Source organism: Hyaena hyaena, unplaced genomic scaffold (assembly GCF_003009895.1).
Source record: "Hyaena hyaena isolate Hyena2069 unplaced genomic scaffold, ASM300989v1 scaffold_14, whole genome shotgun sequence".
NCBI classification, from domain to species: Eukaryota; Metazoa; Chordata; class Mammalia; order Carnivora; family Hyaenidae; genus Hyaena; species Hyaena hyaena.
Window position 1 is genome coordinate 5,243,718 of NW_024080646.1, and position 12,525 is coordinate 5,256,242.

At 40.5% G+C, this 12,525-nt stretch overlaps 1 pseudogene; it reads right to left on the reverse strand.

Annotated features, from left to right (window-relative positions):
* Positions 1–1,745: 1,745 nt before the first annotated feature.
* Positions 1,746–1,912, reverse strand: LOC120220484 (annotated as a pseudogene).
* Between the last annotated feature and the right edge of the window lie 10,613 nt (positions 1,913–12,525).

The following is a 12,525-nucleotide window of genomic DNA, read 5'->3' on the forward strand; positions in this document are numbered from 1 at the left end:
CAACCCCAAGCAGGCTCTGCACTGTCAGCACGATTTTGAATTCTGAGCCCGATGGGGGCTCGAACCTACAAACTGCAAGATCATAACTTGAGCCTTAATGAGTAGGATGTTTAACCGACTGAGCCACCCAGGCAGCCCTAGTTCCATAGACTTTCCACTCCGTTTCTCCTTTACTATAATTAAGACATGCTCTTGTAAGAGAATCCGACATAGACAAAAGCAATGCCTACCTCTTGTATACATCCCTAATTGGAGATATTTCCCCATGTTTTCAGCTTACTTGACTCTTTGGGAGTGGGGTCGAAAGCAGTGGGAGGTGAACTGTTGTGGTTTTAATGTTCCTGCCTCCATCCCAAAGTCCTCCAAAGAAAGTCAGAATAGCTAACCTGCAACCAACTCCAAGAGGAAAAAGCTTAGAAGCAACTGTTCAGAATTCAAAATAGCTCATTCAGAAATAAGTCAGGCAGAGAAGGACAGATATCATATGTTTGCACGTATAGGAGGATTAGGAGGAACTTAACGGAGGAAAAAGGGGGAGAAGAAGGGGGGAAATGGTGGAGGAAAGGGAGAGAGGCAAACCATGAGAGACTCTTGAATGCTGACAAAAACTGAGGACTGATGGATGTGGGGGGGAGGGAGGGATGGGCATGGAGGGGGGCACTTGTGGGGATGAGCACTGGGTGCTATATGGAAACCAACCCGACCATAAACTATTTGTGTAAAAAAAAGAAAAAAAAAGAATAGAGGAAAATCAGAAAAAAAAATAGCTCACTCAAAAGTGAGAGCCGGCTGGACCACTATCGTATTCACCAGCCATGTTAGGAAGGTGAGGTATTTTGGAGAAGGGTCTTATGATTCCACAGTTCCTAAAAAGTCTCCATCATGGTCGAATACGCAACAAAAAGGATCCATCAATTAGTTACTGCAATCAATCCATTGGAATAGCATATTATTTTCCTGAAAGCAGTATGATAGTGTTGAAAAAAATTCCTGGGGTGCCTGGGTGGCTCATTCAGTTAGGAGTCTGACTCTTGATTTCAGCTCAGGTCATGATCTCATGGTTGTGAGATTGAGCGCTGTGTGGAGTTCTGCACTGGGCATGGAGTCTGCTTGAAATTCCCACTCTCCCTTTCCCTCTGCCCCTCCCCTGCTCATGCTCTCTCTCACTCTTTCTCTTAGAAAGAAAAAAATTCCTGAAGGTGGAATGGGAAACCAGATGGAAGATCTGTCCCTTTCACTTATGAGCTGTGAGACCTGAGAAAATATATTTAGCCTCTTTGAAGTTTACTTTAAGAAATCTAAAAATGGCACAATATGGGGCACCTGGGTTGTTTAGTTGGTTAAGTGTTAAGCATCCGACTTTGGCTCAGGTCATAATCTCATAGTCTGTGAGTTTGAGCCCCACATCAGGCTCTGTGCTGAAAGCTCAGAGCCTGGAGCCTGTTTCAGATTCTCTGTCTCCCTATCTCTCTGCCTCTTCCCCCACTCACACATTCTCTTTCTCTCCCCAAAATAAAAAAATAGTAAAAAAAATTTTATATGGCACAATATGTTATGCCATCACTGAGGATTATTATGAGCATCAAATTATATCAAATACATGAAAATGTTTATTAAGCAGGAAAGTGCTATTTTTTAAATAATTGAGGTATTTTTATTTTATGTACAATGAGTTAGCATTAAGGTAGGTATCTTGGGTATCTACAGTTAAGGTATGTATCTTGGATGATTCATTCAAAGTTCACTTAATCCAACATAATGAAGTCTATATCCTTCGAGAACTGATGGAAACACTGTGCACACTATGAAGCTATATTTTAGGATCAGACCATGCCAGTTTGAGCAAACTAGCAAGAACGAGGACCTGGCCAGACTTCCTTGGGTGGTTCCAGTGGAGATGCTGGTGACCCATGTTGCTCTCTCAGATGCAATGAGGCAAAAAGGAACCAGTAAAGTGTTTTTAAAAATGTAAGATATTGGGGTGCCTGGGTGGCTCAGTTGGTTAAGTGTCTGACTTCGACTCAGGTCATGATCTCACGTATCGTGGGTTTGTGCCCCACATCGGGCTCTGTGCTGACAGCTCGGAGCCTGGAGCCTGTTTCCGATTCTGTGTCTCCCTCTGTCTCTGACCCTCCCCTGCTCACTCTGTCTCTCTCTGTCAGAAATAAATAAACATTAAAAAAAAAAGTATAAGATATTGGGGCACCTTGGTGGCTCAGTAGGTTAAGCCTTTGACTCTTGATTTTGGATCAGGTCATGATCTTGCAGTTCATGAGATCGAGCCCTGTGTTGGGCTCTGCTCTGGAGGCTCAGGGCCTGTTTGGGATTCTCCCTCACTCTCTGCCTCTCCCCATCTCACTCATGCATACCAGCTCTCTCTCAAAATGAATAAACATTTTTAAAAATAATAAAAAAATAAAAGTGAAATAATAATTGGCATTGATTCATTTATAAAAAAGTAAGATAGTATTAGTTACTATTACTGTGATTGAAATATTAATACTTCAAAAATTAAAATGTGTTATCTTTGCTTTCTGAATGTTTATTTTCTGAGCACTGATTTTAAAAAAGGAATTTGTAATAACTGTTACTGATGTCTCACTTTATGCCAAATACAATTCAAAGTGCTTTATGTGTATTTTTTATTTTAATCCTTTCAACATACCTTTCATCTCTGATGGAGATGAAACAGAAAGTTTAGGTAACTGTTCCAAAGTCCCTCAAAGAGCCAAGGGCAGACCCAGTATTCAAACTCAGCCTCTGGCTCTAGGAATTTTTTTTTTTTAATCATTGTTACATTGTTTATGAGGCTATAAAAAAACATAAAGAACACAAGAATGAGGGGCACCTAGGTGGCCCTGCTGGTTAAGCATCTGATTTCAGCTCAGGTCATGATCTTGCAGTTTGTGGGTTTGAGCCCTGTGTAGGGCTCTGTGCTGAGAGCTCAGAGCTTGGAGCCTGCTTCGGATTTTGTGTCTCCCTCTCTCTCTCTGCCCCTCCCCTGCTCATGCTCTGTTTCTCTCTGTGTCTAAAAAATAAATCAATGTTTAAAAAAAAACAACAACATAAGAATGAAAATGAGTATGAACGCCACTTATGAAATACCTTTTAAATTTTTTTAATGTTTATTTATTTTTGAGAGAGAGAGAGACAGAGCACAAGCTGGGGAGGGGCAGAGAGAGACGGAGACACAGAATCTGAAGTAGGCTCCAGGCTCTGAGCTGTCAGCACAGAGCCCAGCGCAGGGCTCGAACTCACGAACTGTGAGATCATGACCTGACTTGAAGTCAGATGCTTAACCAACTGAGCCACCCAGGTGCCCCTGAAATACTTTTAACAAAAAATTAAACTTGAAGCAGACCAATCCAACTGGATCAAAAACAGAAAATTCAGGGGACAGAGAATCATCTTAAAGATCCAATGGGGTGCAAACAGGAAAATGCAATCAGGAGACTTTATAAACTGCAAGGAAAAAGCCAAAATGAAGTAAGAAAATATTAAACAACTGCAAATATATCATTTATGAGGCAATTGGAGAAATTGAACCCTGCCCAGATATTTGATAGGTTTGTTTTTTTAAACATGAGAATGATATTACGATTAAATATTTAAAATACCCCTTATCCTTCAGAAATACATACTGAAACATTTATAGATGAAATTCCTCAGATTTGCTTTGAAATAATTCAGTGGGTCATAGTGGGGGGAAGAGTGGGGAGATGGATGGTAGCACAGGTGAAACAAATTTGTCCAGAAATTGGTAACTTTTGAAGTTGGGTAATAATTATATGCGGGTTCAATGTATCATTCTATTTTGCTGATGTTTGAAAGGTATTGCCATAATGAAACTGGCATAGAATTCCACTGGTGGGTTCTGATTCTAGGCAAATACAATTAATCATCATTTACCAAACCACTTCAAAATCCTGTTGAGAGCCCAGTGCAGCAAAACACCGAAAAGTATTAAGCAAGCAGATATTGAGCACGCCCCTAGGTTTTACAGGTGCCTCATTCCTTAAAGCAGGGGGGGGGGGGCTGAATTGTCACAACCACCTTGTTCTGCTGTGAGCTTGTGTGCTCTTTGACACATATATGAAGGCTTGCAAAACTTGATTTAAACCTTTAATAGTATATAAAAGAATAATTGTCTTAATGATTCATCTTGTTGCTATGAAGGTAGCTAAACAAAGAAGATGGGCAGGAATAATATTATAGCACAGAAGTTAGATGCTCTTTTCTGTTAGAACTCTTTGGGGGCACCTGGCTGCCTCAGTCAGTAGAACATGCAACTCCTGATCTTGGGGTTGTAATTTTGAGCCCTGCGTTGGGTATCAAGATTGCTTAAAAATAAAATCTTAACAAAAAGAAACAAAAGCAAAAACAAAAACCAAAAAGAACCCACTATCATTTGGCAACAGATAATAGAAAAACCAGCTGACTAAAGTTTATTCAAAAGAAATATTTTTTTCTTGCAGAACAAAAAGTTCAGAGAAAGACAAGTTGCTGGCATTGGCTCAACACATCAAGAATGTCAGGTATTGGTTTCTTAGACTTTTCCTCATTGACAAAAGATAGCTGCTACATCTCCAGTCCTCTCATCTGTGATGCAGGGAGGAAGGCTAGGTACAGGATGGGCAGGTAAATAAAGCTTTGAAAAGAGCAGAGAATAGATATTGGGTGGGAGACTAGCAGTTCATGCTACAGAACCCATTTAACCTGAATTTTCAATGTTCCGGCTCATAATTGACCTCAATCCACCTTAAATATATCTTTAAACGTTTATTTATTTTGAGAGAGAGGGTGAGCCGGCAAGCAAGCAGGGGAGGGGCAGAGAGAAAAGGAGAGAGAGAATCTCAAGCAGGCTCTGTGCCATCAGCACAGAGTCCACCATGGGGCTCAGTCTCTGAAATTGTGAGATCATGACCTGAGCTGAAATCAAAAGTCAGATGCTTAACCTACAAGCCACCCAGGAACCCCAATCCATCTTTAAATAAAGCACAAACCTACATAGACAGATGTATGTATGCATGTATGTCACAAATATGCCTCAGGAATTTGTGACCAAATCCACTTATTAGGATCCTTTCTATATATTTCGATATTTTGGGGTTTCAAAAGTGCTATCTCTGGGTTTTGAATCAAATTAAGACAGGTGGAGTCACATTATCTGCTTTATTAGTGGTAAACTACAACAAAGAACATAATTTGGATTGGAAGGTAAACTGGAATGCCTTTCTTCCTTCAAGGTACACTTTAGGACAGGTTTATAGGAATAATTAAATGCACAGAGCACACTTACCCAATTTGTGAGTCACACGCAAAACAGAAAGCCACACAGTTGAGAAACTCCATGCCTGCCTTCTAGCAGATGCCCCTGGGGAATGCCAATACAACCCAGGATTCCTTGAAAAGTGAGGTGGGCAAAATGACCAAGGCTCTGTGACCCTTCATATTTTATGAGCTCTATTCTACTTTACGGGCTCAGGCAGGAATGTGGAAAGAGAAAGACATGTTGCCCCAATGTGAAATATAATTCTTAGGTTAACAATTTTCATGGATGTCCCCTGAGAGTTGTCATTTCATGAGAATATTTAGTAAAGATTAGGAACCTATGATAAAAGTATGAATGGGAAACTCAAGCATATTATTTCTTACAGAAATATAATCCACAGTAAATCCAAAATAAATAATGATCCAGAAAGACCTTGCTCTAAATAAACATGCTTCTCATTGAAGTACAATATGTTCTTAGCAGAATGTTTGCTTTTTCTCAGTTGGTTGCCAACAAAGCATCTACATACGCAGAGGTTGTCAATGTTACACAAAAAATGCGTAAGTATGCATAGAAGATACACCCTGAAAAGGAAGATTGTAGTGTAGTGGGTGGAAGAAACTAGATCAGAGGTGAAGGTGACTAGTGGTAAGATGTAGTTAAGCAAGTGAGAGAAGGTGATCAAGATAGAAGATGTAAATAATTGGTACCTGTGATGGTTAACTTTATGGGTCAACTTGAATTGGGTTGCCCAGATATTTGGATGAACATTATCTCTGGATGTATCCATGAAGGTGGTTTTTTGGGGGGGGATGAGATCAGCAACTAAGTAAAGCAGATTGCCCAGCCTGATTTGGGTAGACATCACCAAAGCTGTTGAGGGCCTGAGTAGGAGGTGAAGGAAGCCAGAATTTACTCTTTCAGATTGGGCTAGACGTGGGTCACCTGCTCTCAGACTGGAACTTCCACCAAAACTCTCCCAGTTCCCTAGCCTTTGGATTTGGACTCACACCAGTGTTTCTCAGGACTTTGGGTTCAGATTGTAACTACACCACTGGCTTTCTTGGGTCTTCAGCTTGGAGGGGGTTGTTCTTAGAACTTCTCAGCCTCCATAATAGTGTGATCCAATTCAGTAGAATAAATCCCTTTTTACGTGTAAGTATCTGCTATTGGTTCTGTTTCTTTGGAAAATCCTAATAAGGATCCCCCCCAAAAGTTTACTGGTTTCCTGTAATCTAGAAGCATATTAAGATTCATATTAGCCCAATTCCTTATATGATGTACATTATTGCCAGCAAGAAGAAACATAAACAATTGTCAAATGCTTTAATTGTGAAGTTCTCAGGGGAACACAATAAAGACAAATGTCAGGCCCCTGGCTCACATGTTAAAACTGCAAAGTAGAGCCCAGATTCAGATTATGCAGAACTGTAGATCAGTCTTACAAGCAGATGTGGAAAAGACTCTTGTTTAATTGGAAATGCCATGTCCTGGGGCGCCTGGGTGGCTCAGTCGGTTAAGCGTCCGACTTCCGCTCAGGTCGTGATCTCAGTTCATGGGCTTGAGCCCCGCATCATGCTCTGTGCTGACAGCTAGCTCAGAGCCTGCAGCCTGTTTCAGATTCTGTGTGTGTCTCTCTCTTTGACCCTCCCCTACTCATGCTCTCTCTCTCTCAGAAATAAATAAAACATTAAAAAAAATTTTAAAAAGGAAATGCCATATCCTCACTGAAATTGCAAAATCTCCTCCCTGACTTAAAGGGCTCTTAGAGAATAAAAGAAAAAGGTAGCTGCTGAATGATCATTAAATTGCCCAGGGATCAAGACACAAAGTAAACTGAAGCTCCATTCTTAGAAATCCTTGTCAGTTGCCTTCCTACATTTTATTTTTATTTTGGCTTCTAGAATGAAAGCGTTTTCTCTTTGTGGAGAGGAAGGCTATTGCTTTTTTTTTTTTTTTTTTTTTTAACTAAATAACTCAAATTAACCCAAGTGGTTCACCAGGGTGGGAGGCTCAGGGAAAGAACTCTCCCTCAAATGCAAAACTCTGAAGACTGTAGTAAACAGCCAGTCAACAAGAGACAATTGTTATGAAACTCTGGCAGTGATTTGGAACAAGAGCTGACAGGGAGGGTTTTTTTTTTTTTAATGTTTTTTTGTTTTTAATTTCTGAGAGAGAGAGACAGCGTGAACAGGGGAGGGTCAAAGAGAGAGGGAGATACAGAATCTGAAACAGACTTCAGGCTCTGAGCTAGCTGTCAGCACAGAGCCCAACACGGAGCTTGAACCCATGAACCGTGAGATCATTACCTGAGCCGAAGCCGGACGCTTAACCAACTGAACCCCCCAGGACCCCCAAGGTTTTTGTTCTTGAAAGCGTATAGCTTGTTGAAATCCTTTTTCAGTCATCAAAATACTGGATGTCTTCTCACGTCGTCTCCCAGGGACAGGCCTACCTACTGTGTTCTTCACTGCAGTACTCTTAAGGTAGAAGTAGGTAAAAAGCTAATTAATGTTTAATTTCCTTGAGCCTCATTTTATGCAGGTGGAAATGTCTTATAGCGACTTTAAGATGATTGTCATGTTTTTTTTTTTTTTTTTTTATTTCTAGGAGAGAGAGAGAGAGAGACAGCGTGAGCAGGGGAGGGTCAGAGAGAGAGGGAGTCACAGACTATGAAACAGGCTCCAGGCTCTGAGCTGGCAGTCAGCACAGAGCCCGACGCGGGGCTCGAACCCACGAACCGCGAGATCATGACCTAAGCGAAAGTCGGACGCTTAACCGACTAAGCCACCTAGGCGCCCCTGGTATATTATCTTTTTAAAAAATTTTTAATGTTTATTTATTTTTGAGAGACAGAGTGGGAGCGCAGGGAAGGAGCAGAGAGAGGGAGACAGGGAATATGAAGCAGGCTCCAGGCTGCTGACAGCCCAGAGCCCGACATAAGGCTCGAACCCACGAACTGCGAGATCATGACCTGAGCCAAAGTCGAACACTTAACCAATTGAACCACCTAGATGCCCCTCTGGTATATTATCTTGAAATACAAAGTATGTACCACCACTGACATGAACCTAATTTCCTATACCCAGTCAACTAATTTAGTTATCAATTGCAACAAGTTATCCCCAGAAAAAAATACTTACCGGGGCATTTCAGATTCTGTCTCCCTCTCTCTCTGCCACTCCTTGACTCATGCTCTATTTCTGTCTCAATAATAAATAAAAACATTAAAAAAATACTACTTAGAGGTCCACATTCTATGGGTTTTTATTGTCATTCATCCATGGATCCTCAGTGCCAATACTCAAATGGCATTTCCCCAGATTCTTCAGGACTGTGACTTCTAACATTTAATTTAAAGAAACATTCAAAAACGATTTCCAAATACTGCAAACATTTTGTTGTCAATCTGTACATCAAGAGACAGGTCAATACCGACCTCGATATACTTTCAACTTAAGTGAAAGGTATTGTCTTTTGCTTTTCTGTTGCTAAAACAGACAGCCAGAGATAGCACAGTGGGTGAAACTTGGAAAGTAGAGGCATATTAAGAGGATGACAGCATAGGTTGCCTCTGAATAGATGATCTGTTTGGCCCAGGAAGTATGGAAATGAGAGCTGGCCAGAAATCTACAAATGCAGTCCTTTTGAATGACTCAAAGCAGAGGGTTTTACTGGTTTCCATACCCATCACTCTAACTCCTGGGACCGACCTACAATTCTGCAGCTTCATCCTGTCAAGGGATGACTTTACCAATCCAGATATAAACAATGAGCTGTTAATCTTCAAGCATGAACAGGCAGAAAAGAGGTTTTCTTCTAGAGGTGGGGAGATGGTCATCAGGGTGTGCAATACCAGTGGAAAAGAGCCAAATATAATTTCAGAAATATTGTGAGCTACTTGGCAGCATGTAATCTGATGATTGTTAATTACCAGGCTACAAATTGCTTAACATTTACTGGCACACAACAGGCCAACACAGTATGACTCCCTGAAACTTTCCTAGCAAGCTTTAAGGTTTACTAGCCAAACACTTATGGCAAATACCTCTTGTGCCCACTCACCAACTTACCAATGTCATTGTCAGAGATAATGTAGTTGAAGTGATAGCATAAATGGTGGGGTATCTGGGTAGCTCAGTCAGTTGAGCATTGGACTGAATTTTGGCTCCTGTCATTACCTCATGGTTTGTGTGTTCAAGCCCTGCCATCAGGCTATCTTTGCTGTCAGCATGGAGCCTGCTTGGGACTCTCTCTCTCTCTCTCTCTCTCAACATAAACATTTTTAAAAATGCATAAATAGTAATATGAACCATACGAAAGTTATGTTTTTATAGGTCAAGACAATTAAGTAGTGGCAATTTCATATGATTCAACCTATGCTTACCCATCACCCAGGATAAGAGGCTTAGTATAGATCATCGCAGATTGAGTCTGGTATTTGACAAATGACAGTATTAACTGTCCACCAAAAAACCCCTTTGTGGCAACTGCAGATCTATAAAACAATCAGAAAAACCTGGCACAGAATCAGCATTAAGCACATATAAATTGATAATCAATAAAGAAGTTATTTAAAATTCACCAGGATAGGGGCACCTGGCTGGCTCAGTAAGTAAAGCACGTGACTTAAAATTTCGGGGTTAATTTGAGCCACACGTTGGGTGTAGGGATTACTTAAAAATAAAATCTTAAAAAAAGTCACCAGGGAGAATGTAAACTGGAGCAGGCCCTCTGGAAAACAATGTGGAGGTTCTTCAAAAAATTAACAACAGAACTCCCCTATGACCCAGCAATAGCACTGCTAGGAATTTACCCAAGGAATACAGTGCTGAGGTATAGGGGCACACGTACCCCAATGTTCATAGCAGCACTCTCAACAATAGCCAAAACATGTAAAGAGCCTAAGTGTCCATCAACAGACAAATGGATCAAGGAGATGTGGTTTATCTATACAATGGAATATTACATGGCAAATGAGAAAGAATGAAATGAGAAAGAATGGCCAGGTGTAGAAACATGGATGGAACTAGAGGGTGTTATGCTGAGCGAAATAAGTCAGGCAGAGGACAGATACCATGTTTGCACGTATAGGAGGATTAGGAGGAACTTAACGGAGGACCGTGGGGGAGAAGGGGAAAAATAGTGGGGGAGAGGGAGGGAGGCAAACCATGAGAGAGTCTTGAATGCTGAGAACAAACTGAGGGCTGATGGGGGGGGGGGAGGGGAAGGGGGTTGATGGGAACAGAGGGCACCTGTGGGGATGAACACTGGGTGTTATATGGAAACCAACTTAACAATAAACTATTAAAAAAAAAAAAAAAAACAACTTGACTTGATAACCAAACCTGAATTTATACCATGTAAGCAGCATTTCAGTTTCAGAAATATTAAAATATACTTTAATGATACACAGAATACTTTGGTATAATCTTTTTTTTTTAAGTATTTTTATTTATTTCTAGGAGAGAGACAGTGTGAGCAGGGGAGGGTGAGAGAGAGGAGTCAGACTCTGAAACAGGCTCCAGGCTCTGAGCTGGCAGTCAGCACAGAGCCTGACGCGGGGCTCGAACCCACGAACCGCGAGATCATGACCTAGGTGAAAGTCGGACACTTAACCGACTAAGCACGCAGGTGCCCCTACTTTGGTATAATCTTAACAAAATATGTTATGGTATGTCAGTCCTCATTATTCATGGATTCTGTTTGGGAAGTCACTTGCTAAAATTTATTTGTAAGTCCAAAATTAATACTTATGGTGCTTTCATGGTCATGCATGAACATGCATGGAGCAGCCAAACATTTTTGTCACCTGATAGGAGTGTTCCCAGGTGAGGCTGAACAAAGAAATGCTCTGCCTTGTTTCAATTCTTACTGTAAACAAAAATCCTTTTCATGGTCTGTATTGTGCCACATTTTTTTCTATTCTGTGCTTCTGTGGTTTAAACTAGCCCCTAAGTTAGTGGTATCTTGTGTTTCTAAGCACAAGGCTGTGATGTGGGGCACCTGGCTCATTCAGTGTAGCATGTAACTACATCTCAGGGTTGTCCACATCAGACATAGAGCTTGCCTTTTGGAGGAAACATGTTAGAAGAGATTTGTTCAGGCATGAGTTACAATGGTCATGAATTCAATGTAAAAGATACAATATATATTAAATATGAAGTCTTTAAATAGACACACAAACCCAGGTTATGTACTAATCCTTTGATGAAAATGTTGTGACACAGAAACCTAGCCCTGTACTTACCTTAGGAGCAATGGTCAGTATTCACTATTGCAGGGTTCTCTGCAACTTTATTACAACAGAACTACCATAATAAGAATCAACTGCACTTAATGTCTAGAAACTTTGGTGTTATTTTTCTAAAATGAATCACTAATATACTAACTTTATCCATGATATATGAAATAAACAAAACTTTAAACATTTACTGAAAACTGTGTTCAGAAAAATGGCACACCATCATGTTCCTAGACAGAAAGTAATAAATATTCCCATGAGAATTTTCACATTAAATAACAAAGACCAGTCTTCAGGCATCCTTTTTCTTTTCTGATAAAGCTTTTGAGAGAGAGAATCCCAAGCAGGCTCCATATTGTCAGTGAGGAGCCAGACATGGGACTCAATACCACAATCCAGGAGAACCTGAGCCAAAATCAAAAGTCGGACGCCCAACCGAGCCACCCAGGTACCCCCCAGAAATTATTTTGTTGCTATTTTAATTTGAATTCCCTGGAAAATGTCTACTATTGACTTTAGAGTTTCTTCATCATGTTAAGCAATCGTCTTTCAGGAACAATTTCTGTGCTATTCGTTTACGTTTTCAGGGATAATTGCTATGTTGTTAAATATTATTCTGATGTCTGCTATAGAAAATCGGGTGAATTTTGTTTGCTACCTATATTGATATATTCCTCTTTATTGAGAGAGTGGGAGATGGGCAGAGGGAGAGAGAGAATCCCAAGCAGGGAGGAGGGGCTCAGTCCCATGATCCTGGGATCATGACCTGAGCCGAAATCAAGAGCCAGACATTCAATGGACTGAGCCACACAGGTACCTCTATATTAATACATTTCAAAACACTAAGCTATCTTGCATAACCCAACAAAATCATAATAGATTAAAACGTAATGAAATTTGATTTTCTATTATTTCACTTATGGTTTTCTACCTAACTCAGAATACATTAAGAAAACTTTCATATATAAAACCTTAAGCTTTAAGAGAGATCATTTATGTGCAAAATGCA